Source organism: Pezoporus flaviventris, unplaced genomic scaffold (assembly GCF_033815535.1).
Source record: "Pezoporus flaviventris isolate CSIRO_AGI_PZ_B2104156 unplaced genomic scaffold, CSIRO_AGI_Pfla_v1 ptg000138l, whole genome shotgun sequence".
Taxonomy (NCBI): Eukaryota; Metazoa; Chordata; class Aves; order Psittaciformes; family Psittacidae; genus Pezoporus; species Pezoporus flaviventris.
This window is the reverse complement of record NW_026892686.1, coordinates 1,196,093-1,212,533: the sequence shown is the minus strand read 5'-3', so window position 1 is coordinate 1,212,533 and position 16,441 is coordinate 1,196,093.

Here is a 16,441-nt window from a genome sequence, read left to right as displayed (position 1 = left end):
GACTGTTCCCCAACGGCTGTATGCAGAGCGCAGCACAACGTACCCTCTTTGCTTTCAGAAGATGTCCTGAGGCCCCTTGTCTGATAAATTAAGATGCTTCTGCTGAATAAAACGCTATTCCAACCTGCTGAAATCCTGGAACACTGAATGGGGTAGCCTGTGTGTGATGAAGAATATACTGCTGCAGCACAGAGCTTGGTGCAGGATGTGGTGTGTCCTCAGACCCTGGGTACACTGGGTGATGAAGTGTTGGCAATCTAACAACACGTATTGCTGTCATTGCTCTAACTGCACTCACTGCAGTCACACCTTGGACTTAATTGTACACGCACCCAGACAAAGTGTTCCTAGAGTGGTTGTAATCTATAAATAAAATAGCTAAAAAATGGGAAAAGGGAAGTTTTTAGTGAGGATTTGGTTGTCTGAGTCTTCTGGTTGATAGAACTGAGGAAAATAGCAAGCCACACTTCCAGTTGTAATCATTTGGGGCATACATAGTCCATAAGCAGCATCACATCCCAGAACCACTGCACAGGCAGCTTTTTCACTCCCAGGTGATTAACACTGAGGAGACACTGTCTAACACATGCCTCTTCACCCAGAACAAAACCCCACAGATGATTATTTCATCACAAGAAAATATTAATGCTGCCCTGTTTTACAGCCTGGAGTGTAACAGAGCCTGACATCCTGCTCTTGTATCTCTGCTCAGTACACAGCTAGTTACTGCTGGTCTGTCCCCAGTGCAACCTGCTGACAAGAGCAAGCACATTCACAGGGAACTGGGGTAGGAGTTGAGATGTGGCTTTTGGAGTGAGTCTGTTTAGATACATTGTGATGGTTTATCAGGCCTTTTACCCCAGATTGAGTTCTGGGGCTTTGAATTTTTAGCTTCTTTTGCCGTGTCAGAAAGGTGGGATGCAGACCAGATCTCACTGCAAAGTAATGCTCAAAAAAATCTCTCAGATCCCAACCTTCAGAAACCTTCAGATTTCTGGTAAGAAAATGGAGGTTTAATAAAGAAAAAGTATATTTTTAACTTTTTAAAGCTTCACTTCCATCTCTGTTTAGTGGACCTCCAGTGTAATTCAGTGTTTGCTGATTGATAATGGCTCTCCACAACCTCATACTTTAGTGGAGGCCCTTCTGCATGGGAGTGCATGGCCCAGGAGGAGTCCTTCTCCAGTGGCAGGATAATCTCATCTTTCACCACTGCTGCCATCACTGGATTCCCCTTAGTATTGATCTTCCTGCAGCCTCTTCTGTGGTGACCTTTCCATGTTAGGGCTGATGCAATCTTATTCCTGGCAAGGACATGTGCAACAAAGAGAAAGGCTGTTGCAATGCCATGTTATGTTTAAGAAGCCATAAATGCTGAGATAGGATTTAGAGTTCTGCATGGTCGTGCAGTTGCATACACACGATGCCCAGTACTGCTTAGTTTTGCTTTTTAATCTGATCAAAACTGGCCAGAGACTGCTCAGAAACAGCAAAGCTGCTGATCTGAGCTGCAGAGTGAACAAGTGCATCTCCACAAACTGCAGCATGAGTGTATTTTTCATTTAAGTTTGTGATTATTGATGCAACTCTTCATTCCTTCTGCTGTCATGTTATCTTCACTCTGAATAACTTCCTATATAGCGTGTAATCTTTTAGGGCTCATAAAGAAAGCTGCTTTCTCTTCAGCAGCCGATGCTGTGTATTTTCTTCCTATCAGCATTTCCAAAGCGGACCTGGAGCCTTGGGCAGAGAAGGTCAGGCTTCCAGCCTGTGCTGAAGCTTCAGTCCCTCGGGGTACCTTCGCAGTGCCAGCCCCGGAGCAAAGCCAAGCCCTGGACTGGTTCAGCTGGTGCTCTTCAAGGCAGACATGCTGCAGGGGAAGGCTGGTGTGAGGAGGGAGGTGTGAGCCTTCCCTCGCCATGTGGCTCAAAGGCAGGGCTTGCTCCCTGGCTTGTTTTTAATGATCCAGCAGACTCTGAGCTCCTGAGGAACATTTGCAAACTCTGCAAGCATTTGCTAGTGTATAACTCGTGAGTATTTCACTGTTTGTTTTGAGCTGTGTCTTCTGCATTCAGTGCAGAGCAGACTCTGAACCTGCCTTCTGCACTGCCTGAGAACACTGCTTCAAGTGCAGCAGCCTGTCTCTAGCCAGTACAGCTGAAAGATGTGTCAAAACATAGACTTCTCTCACATAGGTGAGATAAAACATCATCTTAGCGGATCGTGTAGGAAAAGAGTAACTGAAGAAAAGCTTCAAGTAACAGTTTGACTTGTTTTAGACAAAGGTGCTGTTTTTGTGCATGCTCTAAGTGTTAAATACCAGCATTACCAGACAAGGGGGAATGGCTTTAACCTGCCCGAGGGGAGGCTGAGATGAGCTCTTAGGCAGAAGCTCTTCCCTGTGAGGGTGCTGAGGCGCTGGCACAGGGTGCCCAGAGAAGCTGTGGCTGCCCCATCCCTGGCAGTGCTCAAGGCCAGGTTGGACACAGGGGCTTGGAGCAAGCTGCTCCAGTGGAAGGTGTCCCTGCCCGTGGCAGGGGTTGGAACTGGATGAGCCTTAAGGTGCCTTCCAACCCAAACCAGTCTGGGATTCTGTTTCATTCTAACCTTAAATGAGTTAAAATGGATTTATGTGAATCAGGCCCCACTGTATTTGTTTAGAGAGAGTTGGTTGTTAAAAGTGAATCTGTCTTAGCTGATTCTTTGAACTAGTTAAGGAAGGAGGGGATAATGTAGTGAGTAGAAATGGGAAGTGGAAATGAATTTCAAAGTACCAGGGGCTGCTTTGTTTATACAGCACAGTCTTTATCACAGAGTAATAAATGATACCACACTGTCTGTATTCTCTCTGTGGAATGGACAAGGCTTTCTCATTTCATGCTTCATTCACAGCCAGCTACAATGATTTCACAGAGTCAGCACCTGCGTTCACAACAATATATTTATGGCCTGTAGGAGATGCATCACAAATACTCCATTTCCACTACACAGCAGAACGTAAGGAGCAGGATCACATTGTCTTGGAAGAGGAAAACAGTAGAGAGGAGCAGCTTTGTGGCTGTGCCCAAATGTTGAAAACCTTTACAGAAACACCAAGGTCAGAACATGCTTTGCCTTTTGCAGACTCAATGGAAGCGGCTCTAGTGGCTTCAGTAGGGGCTTTATGATTTTGGAGGAAAAGAAGATGATAATTTGGAGAAGGAAGCCAGTTCCTGCCCAAATGCAGGAGGCTGAGTAGTCTTGTGAAATGTTGTTGTGATGGACTAAGCATCCATCTTTTTGCCGCTAAGGAGGTGTTTTCTAAGTGAACCCATCTTAGTCCTCCTGTTTCCTTATTTTACAGCCTGCAATTATTTAGTATCTCCAGTTTGAGTTTCTTTTTACACAGCATCAATAATATTCAAAGAGTTTAATTAAATCTGAATATCTCAAAGATGAGGCATTTATATTTTTCTTATCATTGCAACCCATCCCACTGAATTAGGCAGCCAAATTCAAGCTGAAACCCCAGGTAACTTTTTCTTCCTTTATCAGAAGTGTTTTTCAGGGTAAGGTGCTTTCTTTTACAGGAAAGTGAATAGCTTTTGGTGGAATATGAACAATTATCTAGACAGATCTGTTAGTGAATTAACCGAGGAGAGGCAAAGGACTGAGTGTCTTCTGTCTCATACAAATAAATGAGCTACATCTGAAGATTTAAGCAATCAGATTTACATAATGAACACGTTTATGCCACATTAGAGTCACCTGGTTTACAAATTCAGGCAGCATTTTACCACTATTGTCTGCTGTCATAGGAGAAAAATGAAATATTTGGGTGAAAATAGTTGTAAAGCAACGTGACTGCATTTTACTGTGTGCTTGTAACAGCAGAGCTTCAAGGAGTTGTTCTTACTTGGAACTCCCGTAGCCGTATGAGTGGGTGAAAATGTTGGATTAGCACATCCCACTTTTAATGTGTTCGTCAGGGGTGTTTGCTTGTCTGAATTCCCTTCCAGGTTACTTAAACTGGGCAACTGGCTGCCTTTCCCAGCTTCTAATATTCCCATTTCATTTTCTGTTTTCTGTCACAAGCTTTTCCACACAGTTAATACAGCAGCGTTGTCTAGTGCAGTAGTGGGTTGATTTCAGCACAGTCCTTTTGGCCTCATTTTGGGCAGATTTTTAAGAGCACAAAGAAGAGTTTATACACTTGCATATCTCAAAATCCTGCCAGTGCTGTTGGCTTTTTGGGCAACCTGTCCAATGTGGTGTTTTCATTAATTACTCTGTGGATGCTTTTCCCTTATAGGCCTATTTAATTTCTTTCTGGCCTCTAAAAAATCAGTTCACAAAATGTGAGCTACAACTCTCAGCATCTTCCCATACTTTGTTCACTGACTGAGTGTGAGGTTTAGTGTTGCCTTTCCATCCATTTTGCTTGAATAATCCATAGGTTCTCACAAAGCTGTGTCCTCTTCACTCTGAGGTTTGTTCTGCAGTTTTTTATCCATTGTATTTATTTCTCCAGTTCATGTTTTTCCCTCTCTCAGCCTTCAAACTGGGATATCTGTAGAAACCAAGGGTATAACTGGCAAGGTAAAAGTGTTTTGGATGTTTGAATTTGCAAACAGTGCATTTGTTTTACTTGGGATTGGAGCACGAAAGTCAGATCCTTGCCCAGGAATGCTTTCACATTGCCTGGAGAGGAGTATTTCTGGATGATTTACTTAAGATGCCTCGCACTAGAGCAGGTTGCTCCAGGCCCTGTCCAACCTGGCCTTGAACACTGCCAGGGATGAGGCAGCCACAGCTTCTCTGGGCACCCTGTGCCAGCGCCTCAGCACCCTCACAGGGATGAGCTTCTGCCTAATGTCTGTTCTAGATCTCCTCCATCAGTTTAAAGCCATTGCCCCCCATTATGCTGTTCCTACAGGCCCCTGTAAAAAGTCCTTGTAAGAAGTCTGTCTCTATCTGTGCAGCAGACCTTGCTGTTTGGGCTGCCTTCCTTTTGTCTTCTACAAAATCCTGCATCGCAGGCACAACTTCTTATGTGAAACTGTCTTTGCTGATAGCACAGGTTGTGAGAACCTGCATGGCAGAAGTGCAGGAGAGCCCATTGACCTGCCCTGGGCCAGCCCTACTCTGCCCTTGCTTTAGCTTTGTTCTCAAAGTACCATGAAATGGGTTGTTTATAGTATTTCTTGTTTCCCTTTGTGAGCCAGGATTTAGCTTGCAATGAATGCAGTGAATTTGGTTTTAATTAAGGCAGCTGGATATGACATACAGTTACTCCTCCACAGCTTGAAGATTTTAAGCACAGCCTCTGTTGTTCACACTCCCTTAGAGCAGCAGTCTGGGAGATGGACCAAGCTGCGTGCTCAGAGGTGTTAGTGGTGCTGGGGAAGGAGCATGGTCTGGTAGCTATGTGGCAGGTGCAGCTGGGTAGAGGGGTTTGTGCTTACACAGAATATTTGGTGAAAGATTCAGAATGGATCTTGAAGAAACTCCTTGCACATTCAGGTCACGTTTATAAGTATTGGCTCCAGAATGTGTATTTCTCAACACAGAAAGAGGAGAATGTTACTCTCTTTATGCAGTAAGTGAAGGGCCTGTTACCTCCAAAGCATGAGGCTTAGGTTCAAGTCCATCCTCACTATGGGAGTTCTGAACACAGGAGCTCTTGAAGCAGGCTCCAGTTTCACACGTACCTCTGCCTGAAGATGTTCCATCATTGCTTTTAAAATACATGTTTTAACAGCATGGCTCAGCTATGTCCAGTTGCATCAGAGGACACAGTGCCAAGATGCTGTTTGTTATGCTGTTGCTGACCTCCAGCCTTGCAAACAGAGGTTATGTACTTACAAGAAGCGGTCTTAGGCAGGTATGGGATTCACCAGCCTAAACATTTCCCTGCTAAAGGTGTCTGGGTTTCAATTACAAGACTGCACACACACGTTTTTATGACCAGGTTCTCAACAAGGTCATGCATCTTTAATTAATTGGAACTTAATGAAGCTGGAGGAGCAACTGTGAGTAAATAGCCACTTCTGAGAGTTAATGCCTGAGATGAAAAGTGAAGTAACTTCACTTGTCCGGGTGTTGGAACCTCTTTGGTTTCCAGTATTTAACTTTTTATCCCTTTGGGTTTTTCTTAAAGAAACCCAAACACACAAACCAACCACCACCCCCTTCCCTCAAGAAGCAGAAAAAGGAGCCAACACCTCGAACAGACCCTGCCATCACTTAGTTATATGCAGATGGTTGAATTTTCCCCTGTAGATATTTGCCTTTGCTTTCAGTCACATTTGAACCAGGTTTTGGTGAATATTTTTTCTTCCTCCTTAATGCTTTCTGCACCGTGCCTTTCAGAGGAGTTGCTAAAAATATTGTTCCATTCAAGTCCCTCAGGGTCAGGGCACTTTAGTTTTTCTCTTCCTTGTTGTTGCTCTGGCTGGAAGTAGAAATAGGAGTGACAAAGGCAGTCCTGCTGCCTTTTCCCAGCTCCTTGCCTAATTGTGCAGAATAATGAAGACTGCACAAAAAGCCTTATCCTGGAGGAATATCTGACTGTTAAGACTTGGTATCTAACGTGCAATCTGTAATACAGAATGCCTGTAGTGCAAGGGCCCAGAACTCTCTGATTTATTCCTCATCCATTAGGTTATAATTTTTAGGCTCTAACTGAAGGACTAATTTAGCTTCCAAATTCTTTAGTATCTAATGGACAATCTATAATAGAGAATGCCTGTGGTGGAAGGGACTGAAGTTGACTGATTTATTCTAAATTGATGTTATTTCCAGACTCTAAATAAAGGGCAAATTTAGCATCCACATTCTCTTTTGCTATCTCCTTTTTGGAGACTCCTGACAGCGTCAGGTTTTATGAAGTGCAGCACTCTTCCAGACTAGCATAAAGGTTCCTGGTTTTGTAGTGATTTATTTAGTGGGTTTATTTGCTTTCACTGAGCTCTGGATGTGTCTCCCCCTTTTATTCTTTTCTCCAGTTTTTACACTAATGATATATTTTCTTGTACAGTGTTTTATAGTATGATGTTGTTAAAAAGCATGGATATAACTAAGAGTAAGTAGTGTGCACGGAGGTGTTGGTATGATTTGGTTCTTATCCAGTGGCAAGGTAACAAACATCATGATGCAGATTGTAATTTATCAGAGTGACTTCCTGTGGTAGACAAGCCCTTGAATCAGAAAACAAAGAATCCTGCTTCTATAGAATAACTTTTCCAGGTCTTCAAGGAGGATTCTGGCCCTGCTGAAGGGAAGGTGGAAGTTTACGCATTGGTTCATGGCCACCAGTATTGAGAAGGCATAATTTGTTAAAAAGTGCGTTCTCTATGTGAGGGAAGATGTCTTTCTGAATTCACACCCCTGCATCTACCAAGTGTGTACCCACTTTACAACATACGCTGTATGGATCATGGCTTGGTGTTCTGCTGGCTGGCTGGCGGCGGAAGGAAGGGTAAATCCATGAAACAGGCAACCCAGCAATAGCATTCCCCCTTTTCTACCCCCCTTCTAAAGCACAGATTTCCTGTCCTGGATTTGGACTGGCACCGATTCAGATGCAGAAGGGATTTTTAATTTAGATGTGTCCTTGAAGTGTCAGAGCGAGGCTTCTGCCATACGCTTCCGAATGAGCGTTGTCATCACGCCTGCTGCAGCCGCTCCTGCCTTAGAGCTCCATGTGGGATGTTCTTGGGAAGTGACTGTGCTTCCCTATGGTTGGAGAATGTCTGATGCTGGAGCCTGACCTGCGTTTGGGTGTGCATTCTGTTACTGATACTAAACAATATTGTAGCTATAGATGCCATAGAATCAGAATCCCAGGATGGTTTATGTTGGAAGGGACCTTAAAGCTCCTCCAGCTCCAACCCCTGCCACGGGCAGGGACCCCTTCCAACCTGGCCTTGAGCACTGCCAGGGATGGGGCAGCCACAGCTTCTCTGGGCACCCTGTGCCAGCGCCTCAGCACCCTCACAGGGAAGAGCTTCTGCCTAAGAGCTCAGCTCAGTCTCCCCTCGGGCAGGTTCAAGCCATTCCCCTTGGCCTGTCCCTACAGGCCCTTGTCCAAAACCCCTCTCCAGGTTTCTTGTAGCTGCTTTAGGTATTGGAAGACCACTGTGTCACATATTGTTTCCCAAATGTTGACCTTATCAGGCTTAAGAAGGTTTCTTGGACAACTTTTCACACCAGCTCTCCAAGCTCTTCATTTGTCCCACCCTTTTGACTCTCCAGGAATTGGATAGGTAGTTCCTTTTTGTGAAACTTTTGAGGTTAAACCCCTCAGTTGAACTCAGAGAAGCTTAGGCATGGCTAGCAGCCAGAAAGCTCTCGAAGGAAAGCATCCCAGGAGGATGATGTTTCCAGCCTTTCAAAGCTCCAGTGGCTCACTGCAGTTGTAATTACAGTCTCCCATCGGAACAACCTCCCATAGCAAGAAGTGAAAAAACCCACTAAAAGCACAGTTTCTCTCTATAAAGATAAGGCAAGTGATTGCAGCCTCTAAACTACTGATTATACCAGATTTGCTTGTTGGGTGTTCTGTTAACATAGGATGGAATTCAGGTTTTCAGGCATTATCATAGTCATCCAGTGTGACTGAACAAATGGGATGCTTTAAAAACATACAGTAAGTCACTGAGCCTCCGAGAGCTGCAACTGGAAGCATTTAATTCCATTGACAGTTCTGGGCAATTAAGTCTCTGCAATAATGATCACATCAGCCAGAATTACTGGATCTTTTATGTCCAGATAACCACAGTTCCTAATTGGAATATGGTTTCAATGAAATTTTTTCTCCCCATTACCAAAAGTTCTGTTAGGGATCGGAGGGATCGGTGGGTGATGAGCTCTGCTAGGGGTGAGGACAGCAATCAGAGTTAGTGCAGAGCAGTGAAAACGTCAGTGTAGTTTAAAGAGGAGAAAATATTGTTGCTCCTCTCCTGTTCCCTTCTGCTGTTCTCCTATTGTATTCGTGCTGTGTAGTGTGGATTTAATGAGACAGAGCCAAGCCAAAGCCACTGTCCTCCTCCTTTCAAAGGGAATCATGAGCCTGATGTTCCCCTGGTGTGGTGTACGGTTTCTGGTCAGGGAGAGATTCTCTCTTTGCAGCATAAACTGTGCTAATGCTATATTATGGAGAGAAACCTCCTGTTAGTATCTTCATGCTTCAGTGCATTTACATATAGATTCATATTTGTGCAAAGATATGACAATTAGATTATTATTCTTACTTCTTTAACCCATGTAAGGAAATCAGAGCAATATGGTACTCAAAATAAGGCATCTTTTACATGGCAGTACTTAACAGAAACTCCTACTTGACCCAGCCTTAGGTTCTACCTTTATTACCTTGTAGTAACAAGGATTTCTCAAGTGTTAGATAGAGAAAGGCCTTGTTGACAGTATTAGCTCAACCCACCAACCTGCCCACTCCTCCTCACAGTTAGTATGATTTGGAATGTCCAGTAAGTCTTTCCATATTTCATCCATTAAAGTGTGGGATGGGAGGGACTGATCTTCTAAATCAGCTGCTGCAAGAAGCAGGACAACCCAGGAAAACAAGCTGGAATATTGTAATGACGCTGTGAATTGTCAGGATGAGCTGAATGCAACCTCAGTGGGTCAGAGCACGGGCCTGAGGACTCATTCCCCAACCTGGAAGGACTGATACATACTCTTGTATTATGGGATTGCAGAAATGTTTGTTGGTATGGGCAGTGTTGTGGGTTTTCACCTTTATGCATCTTTCTTAGGTTTTTATTCTTTGAATTTGAATTTTAAGCTCTTTTTCTTTAGCATTCATCTCTCATTCTGTTTAAAGCGATACCAGCTAATTTAATCAGCACGTCTCTAAAGTAATAGGGAAGTGAGGCTAATTTTTGGAGATTAAATTTTATTTCTATTTTTGCTCATGAAATAATATGCTCTTACTTTGTGAGCAGCTTGCTCTCCTTTTTATGGAGTTGGAATTGTTTCTTTAATACATTACAAGCTCCACAGGAAAGTATCCTACTGAATGAATCCTGTGAGCAAAGGTCATCGATGCTGAGCCAGCGTTGGCATTGCAGCCTCTTGTGCCTTGCAGGAAGAGCCAGTGTGGGAATGTGCTGTAGTAGAAAGAGCTAAGGCAAGCTTAATATTGCCCCATCCCTGGCAGTGTTCAAGGCCAGGCTGGACACAAGGGCTTGGAACAAGCTGCTCTAGTGGAAGGTGTCCCTGCCTGTGGCAGGGGTTGGAGCTGGAGGAGCTTTAAGGTCCCTTCCAGCACAAACCAGTCTGGGATTCTATGATTAATACCTGGATTCAGTGGAAGGAAATATTTCATGGCTGTTGAATATTGCTCATTATTTAAAGATCCCAAAGTTGTTGCTGGTAACACTACAGATGTTTTTATTGGTAGCCTATTGATAGCCTATTGAGCTTATTGATAGCCTGTTGAGCTTATTGATAGGCTGCAGCACCAGCCTGAAACTTGTGGGTCCCATGTTTGCTGTTGCTTTCTGAATGGTCTTTGTCCACTTCACTGCTTTTATCCCCAGCTATAAAATGAGGAAGATGAGACTGGTCTGTGTTTAAGTGCTTTGAAATCATTTGTTACAAAAAGAAATAACACAAATCTATTGGTGTGGTACTGCTGCGATTTGCCAAGATCACAGCATTCCTCAGAGACTCGCGTGTGCTTTTTTCCCCCCATGTGGGACTTCTCTTTGCATAAGGAGGTTTTCCTAGCGAGGTTTCAAACCCTAGCAAGGCACCAGTTGCAAAACAGTGCTCCATGGCATTTTCTGCAGTGCATACTGATTTTGTATGGTAAAAATGACTGTGTAAGGGCAAGTCCCTGGAGAATAGCACCTACCGACAGGACCTTACAATAACTTGCTGCTCTTTGGCCCTGCAGGCACTGTGGTTTTATCTTTATTTTGCTATACAACATTTAGACTACATCCCTAATTGCATCATGTAGAGCCACAGTCTCCTGTTGAGGAAGGGGGTGTCTGTGGTTCTCTGTTCTGTGTTATTTATTCTGTAACTGTAAGGAAAGAGCTTGTCACTGCGATGTTCATAGGCCTGTAGTAACACTTGTACCTTTTAATAACCAAACATTCACAGGAGTGCTCAGGAAGGCATCAAGTTAGATTTGTGTGATAAACAAAATGAAGAAGCCCTTAACACTTGCAGCAGAATTCGTTATAAAAGCCAAATGGTTTCTGTGCCTGGGGTGGAACACGGGGAGAAAATTACAAGAACAAGGACACCAATTTCTATGGTTTCCAAAGCACCTTTTTTCTGTGAACTGCTTTTTAGGTCTGTGGTAAGAATTGAAGATGAGACTGGCCCAGATTTGCTGAACAGATGCAAAGTTTGAGCACATGTTTGGAGTCAGAACTCAGACCTAAATGTGGGAGCATCCGGTGTATGGAGCGCTGAGCTGGGGAATGGGACTATTGATCTGTGCATTATGTGTTCAAAGGCAGTTCTCTCCCAGTATCTCTTTTTCATCCCAGTTTGTTTGTCTGCAGGGAAATCCATAGGGATAGAAATCCTTTCATTGACCAAGTGTCTCTCCTTATGCTGTCAATGATCTGTAAGCAATATGACAGTGTAAACGACAGGTGTTAGTTCAAGTCCTGATTTCATTGCTGCAGATTTGCATTGCTCGTGGATACTTTTAAATAAGCACCTGTAACTGAGGAGCCCCATACACAGGAGATTGACCAACATCTGGGGCTGTTTTACCTGGCAGAGGCTGGAGACTAGTGAGAGAAAAAGGTACTATTTGTGGCCATCTAATCTGGTTTTAGACTAAAAATAGAACAGTTGCAAAATTGAAAGTACTGTGAAGTTTAGGACTCACTCGAATGCAAAGAGATCACTTTAAAGCCTTTTATAATGAGTAACCACATCAGCAACCACAAGTAGTTGAAATCAGGTGCCTCCCAGAGGGGCAGCTCACGCTGCTGGTTGTATCTCTTGGCACTGTCACAGTGGTGTAAAAGGGCCCAGTGTAACTGGAAGTGATCTTCACGATATGATGAATTTTGGGCATTCCAAAGTGCCTCCTCTAGTAGTGAGTTTTCATTCGGGGCAAGCTAAACACTCAATCTATAAACCTGTCAAGATGCTTTGGGCCACTGACTTTCCTGTTTTCTTTCTGAGAGTAGCATTAACTAATTTTAAATGAAACACAGTAATTTCATGTCATGGGAAGGGGAGTTACTGATGGCAGTTTGTGGATGACTCTGACAACTTGAACTCCAGTTTTGCCTGGAACCATTTGCCAGTACAAATCCAGCTTCAAGTTCCTGTACGGCTCTTATAAAACTGACTTAGAGACCTCAGTATATCAGTGTTAAGCTAAGGTTTTTGGATATAATAAGTAGTCCCTTACCCTTATATATGTCTTACTGTTCTCAGTGGAAGGCTCATCTATTTTTCCATCCAGTTGCTCATGAATAAATAATATGACATGCTCTCACCTTAGCAGCTGCTTTTCTTCCCTTCCTTCTGCCAGCAATGCAGAAAGTCACCACACATTTGCATATGAAATACTAACTCCAAATCCCATTTGTGTGCCCTGGACCAGTGCACAGGAGAATAATGAACCCCCAAGCAGTGCTCTTAGATCTCCCTGAGCCGGTAACTTATCTCAGTGTGGCTCAGGTGGTGGCCTATGGAAACTGTTGTTCTCTTATTCAGACTTAGCATACCCCTGCCCTTTGGAACCATCCATCTGAGCAGTGATTTCCAGCTTGCCTGTCATCATGGAAGCAGTTTGGGTCTAAAGTTCTGCAAGATCATCACACTTAAAACTGAGCACATCTTGTGAATCGGAGGCATTGTATGGAGCAGTGAATGTGTATATTGTATTAGTCTGTGTTACAGAAAGAATGCCTTCCAAATATGGCTTTTCCAAATTCCTCTTCTTGTTGTTTCTTCAGGGCATAAAGGTTGTTGATGAAAGGAAGAAGAAAAAATAACAGCAAAATTATTTCTTTGTAATGGTAGGAAATAGTTACATAAAATATGGGAGTCTGAGAAATGTAATAAACCCCTCAAAACAGAGATTCAATTGTAATGATGATATAATTATTAATTATCTGTTAATATTAATAATGTTGTCATCATCATCTTCAGCCTACCAGGGCATATGCACATCCTTATCCTTCTGAACTCTGATTGCTGTGTGTGTCTGGTGGTTGTGTCCTACACCACGGTGTCTCCAAAGCTGTGCTGTGTGTGCCGCATCCCTGTGTTCATTCTAGTGGCCATTCCTCCCCTTCCCTGTGTTGGGAATGCCAAAGCCTGCCAGCCACAAAGGCTCTGGATTTCTCTTCTGGACCTGGGAAGCAGGGAAAGGGCTTCTGTGTCTTGTGGGACCAAGCATGAATCCCATCTGCTGTGCAGTGAAGATATTGAGTAACTTATCTGGCAGTGCAGTTGTAATACACATAGTTGTGCAAGGTTGTTCATATTCTAAAACATTAGGGCTTTAAATACCAGAGATGTTCATAATGAATCAATCCATTAAAAACTGTAGGGAGGACTGTGGTAAGTTTAAGAAACAAGCAAAAAAAAGTAGTCCTTTGAGCAACTGTGGTACCAACAAGGCAGAACTATCGTTAAGTGGCAAGGACTCTTGCAAGAGCATTTAGTGTGTAAATATGCACCAAGTGGTGTGTATATTGACGTGCTTATATGTAGTGGTTTTGATGTAGATACTAGAGTTTGGGGAGATTTCTTCCCATTATAAGTTTATGAGTCAGAAAAGTGAAATCTGAGCCTCCATTTATTTTTTCTTTTAGCAGCCCTTAAAAATATAAAGTCTTCTGCTTTAATAACCTCTTTTATAGTTAAAATGCTGCCTCTGTGTTTGCCTCTCGGTTCCTTCCTTTCTGCCACTCTCTTTTATTTTCTTCATCTTTCCCTATAGGGTTCCTCATGTGGAATTTGGGATGAGACCCCGGTGCTTTCTGGAACTAATTTGGGCAACTTTATAAGCAAGTTGCTGTTGAATGATGCGATTTACGAGATCAGTTTCTATCCAGACAATAGCAGGCTATAAAGTGCATATTTTGCTTCAGTTGCTAATTCATCCTTTGCTAATTAAAGGCAGGACCAGATCAAATACTTCTTTTGCTTTCAAACTATGAAACACCTCTTGGTAAGAGCAATTAAACTTCTAATTCAATCAAATACACTCCGTTTTATTCATGCAGAGATTTGATTCTTACGTATTAGTGTGAGTCCATCCAGCTGAATGAAGCCCAACTGGTAAGGGGGTATCCAATTACTTTTGTCTCAGCCAACAAACATGCTTCTCTAATTAAAAGTCTGCATGGAATATTTATAACCAGGGAGAAGAAGAAGAACTCCCAACAGTGAGTCTGCCAACAATGAGTGCAGAGTGGAAATGCTCCGAGTAAGGGAATCATAAACTTTCTGTAATGTTTGTCTTGGTTTTCCCAGCCCTGAGGGACTGAATGACAGATTGGATAAAATATATATGTAGTGTTATGAGAACATAAATTATTGACTTCACTGCTGAAGTTACTGGATGAAGTTGTTCTCCTTGCGTTATGTAGAAGATCTGAATCATAGGATCCCAGACTGGTTTGGGTTGGAAGAGACGTTAAAGCTCATCCAGTTCCAACCCCTGCCACAGGCAGAGACACCTTCCACTAGAGCAGCTTGCTCCAAGCCCCTGTGTCCAACCTGGCCTTGAGCACTGCCAGGGATGGGGCAGCCACAGCTGCTCTGGGCACCCTGTGCCAGTGCCTCAGCACCCTCCCAGGGAAGAGCTTCTGCCTAAGAGCTCATCTCAGTCTCCCCTCGGGCAGGTTCAAGCCATTCCCCTTGGCCTGTCCCTACAGGCCCTTGTCCCAAGCCCCTCTCCAGGTTTCCTGCAGCCCCTTCAGGCACTGGAGCTGCTCTGAGGTCTCCCCTTCAGGAGCCTTCTCTTCTCCAGGCTGCCCCAGCCCAGCTCTCTCAGCCTGGCTCCAGAGCAGAGCTGCTCCAGCCCTTGCAGCATCTCCATGGCTTCCTCTGGCCTTGCTCCAGCAGCTCCATCTTCCTCTTGCGGTACTGTTCCCAGAGCTGGACTCCGTGTGTGTTTGTGTGGTGTCTCCGTGCTCTGGTGCAGCCCAGGACACACTTGGCTTTCTGAGATGAAAAGATGGTTGTAACGTTGCTTACTGGTCTTATAGGCATAGGCGTTAGTCCGTTCAGAGAGCCTAGTGGTGCCAGGGCTGACCACAGATGAGCAGCTGATCCCAGGCCTAGAGTAAAGCTTCCTTTTCCTTGCTAATCTCAAATTGCCTCTTGCAGTACTTTTCATCAGTGGGTTTTCATGGACTTGGCATCATTGCTCCCATGCTGCAGATTTGTGGGGACGTGGAAAAATGAACTGCCTTACATCAGGGTCACCTCCAGCAAGTGCTGGAGCCAGAAACAGGAGTCTCTGCATCACTGCTCTTCTCTTCCCTGCCCTGTGCTATGATTTCTATGTGGACTGTGCCTGCGGTGTGTTTTTTAGAGTAAAATTTTTCACTGATGCTGCTGTGAGTGCTCCATTTTCTGATGTTTCCAGCATCCCTCTTTGAGGTTCTTTCTCTCCTGTCAGAGACCTGCTGCAACAAAATGCAGAAATGCTTTTCCTTTTCACATAGACTTAAAGAAACCTCAACCACCCTCCTCCCCAAAAGGGCATGAGGGAAACAGTCTTACTCTTCGGTGTAATGATGGGTTTATTACTGAGGAGGATGGCTTGACAGAAGCAGAAGAAATCATTTCACACTGGCAAAAACTAAAGGAAAGCCTTTACGTTATTTTTTTCCATAGTAAGTTTAGGAGCCAACTTTTCTGAATTGGATACAGGAAGTCATTAAGCTGGAATTTGGATTTGCATCATGAAATGCCCATAATAGAATCTGTCCGTGTGACAGAACTTTCTCCATCGCTAATGGAAGTTCATTATGGATCTTTGCATATTCTCCTCAATAAGGCCAACTCGTTCTGCCCCTGTAGATCAATTAACTTTCTCTGCCATCTGTTCAGCCAGCCATTACTTCTGTCAACATTGCATCTTCCAATGGCTTTCACCATCAGGGCTTTAGGAAGCTGGAGAGGAGGCAGGAGTCGGTGTTGCTGCACACTGCAGGCTGAAAGACCTTGAAACGAGGCTCAAAAAGAGGACTTGCTGATGAGGAGCAGGGATGCTGGTGAGAGCTTATTCTTCACTGAACTGAAGAAATGTTGGATTTGGTGCTCCTTATGGTTTCCGGAATCATGTAAGCCAATCTATCGCTTCATTTGTAGCCCTAGCAAAAAAAGCCTGGCTCTAGTTTTGTAAAGAGATGTAATCTCTTCCTGACATTGATTGAGGTTCAGATCAGGCCACAGGAGACCAAGGGGTATGGACTACCAAATCCTGGAGGGACTT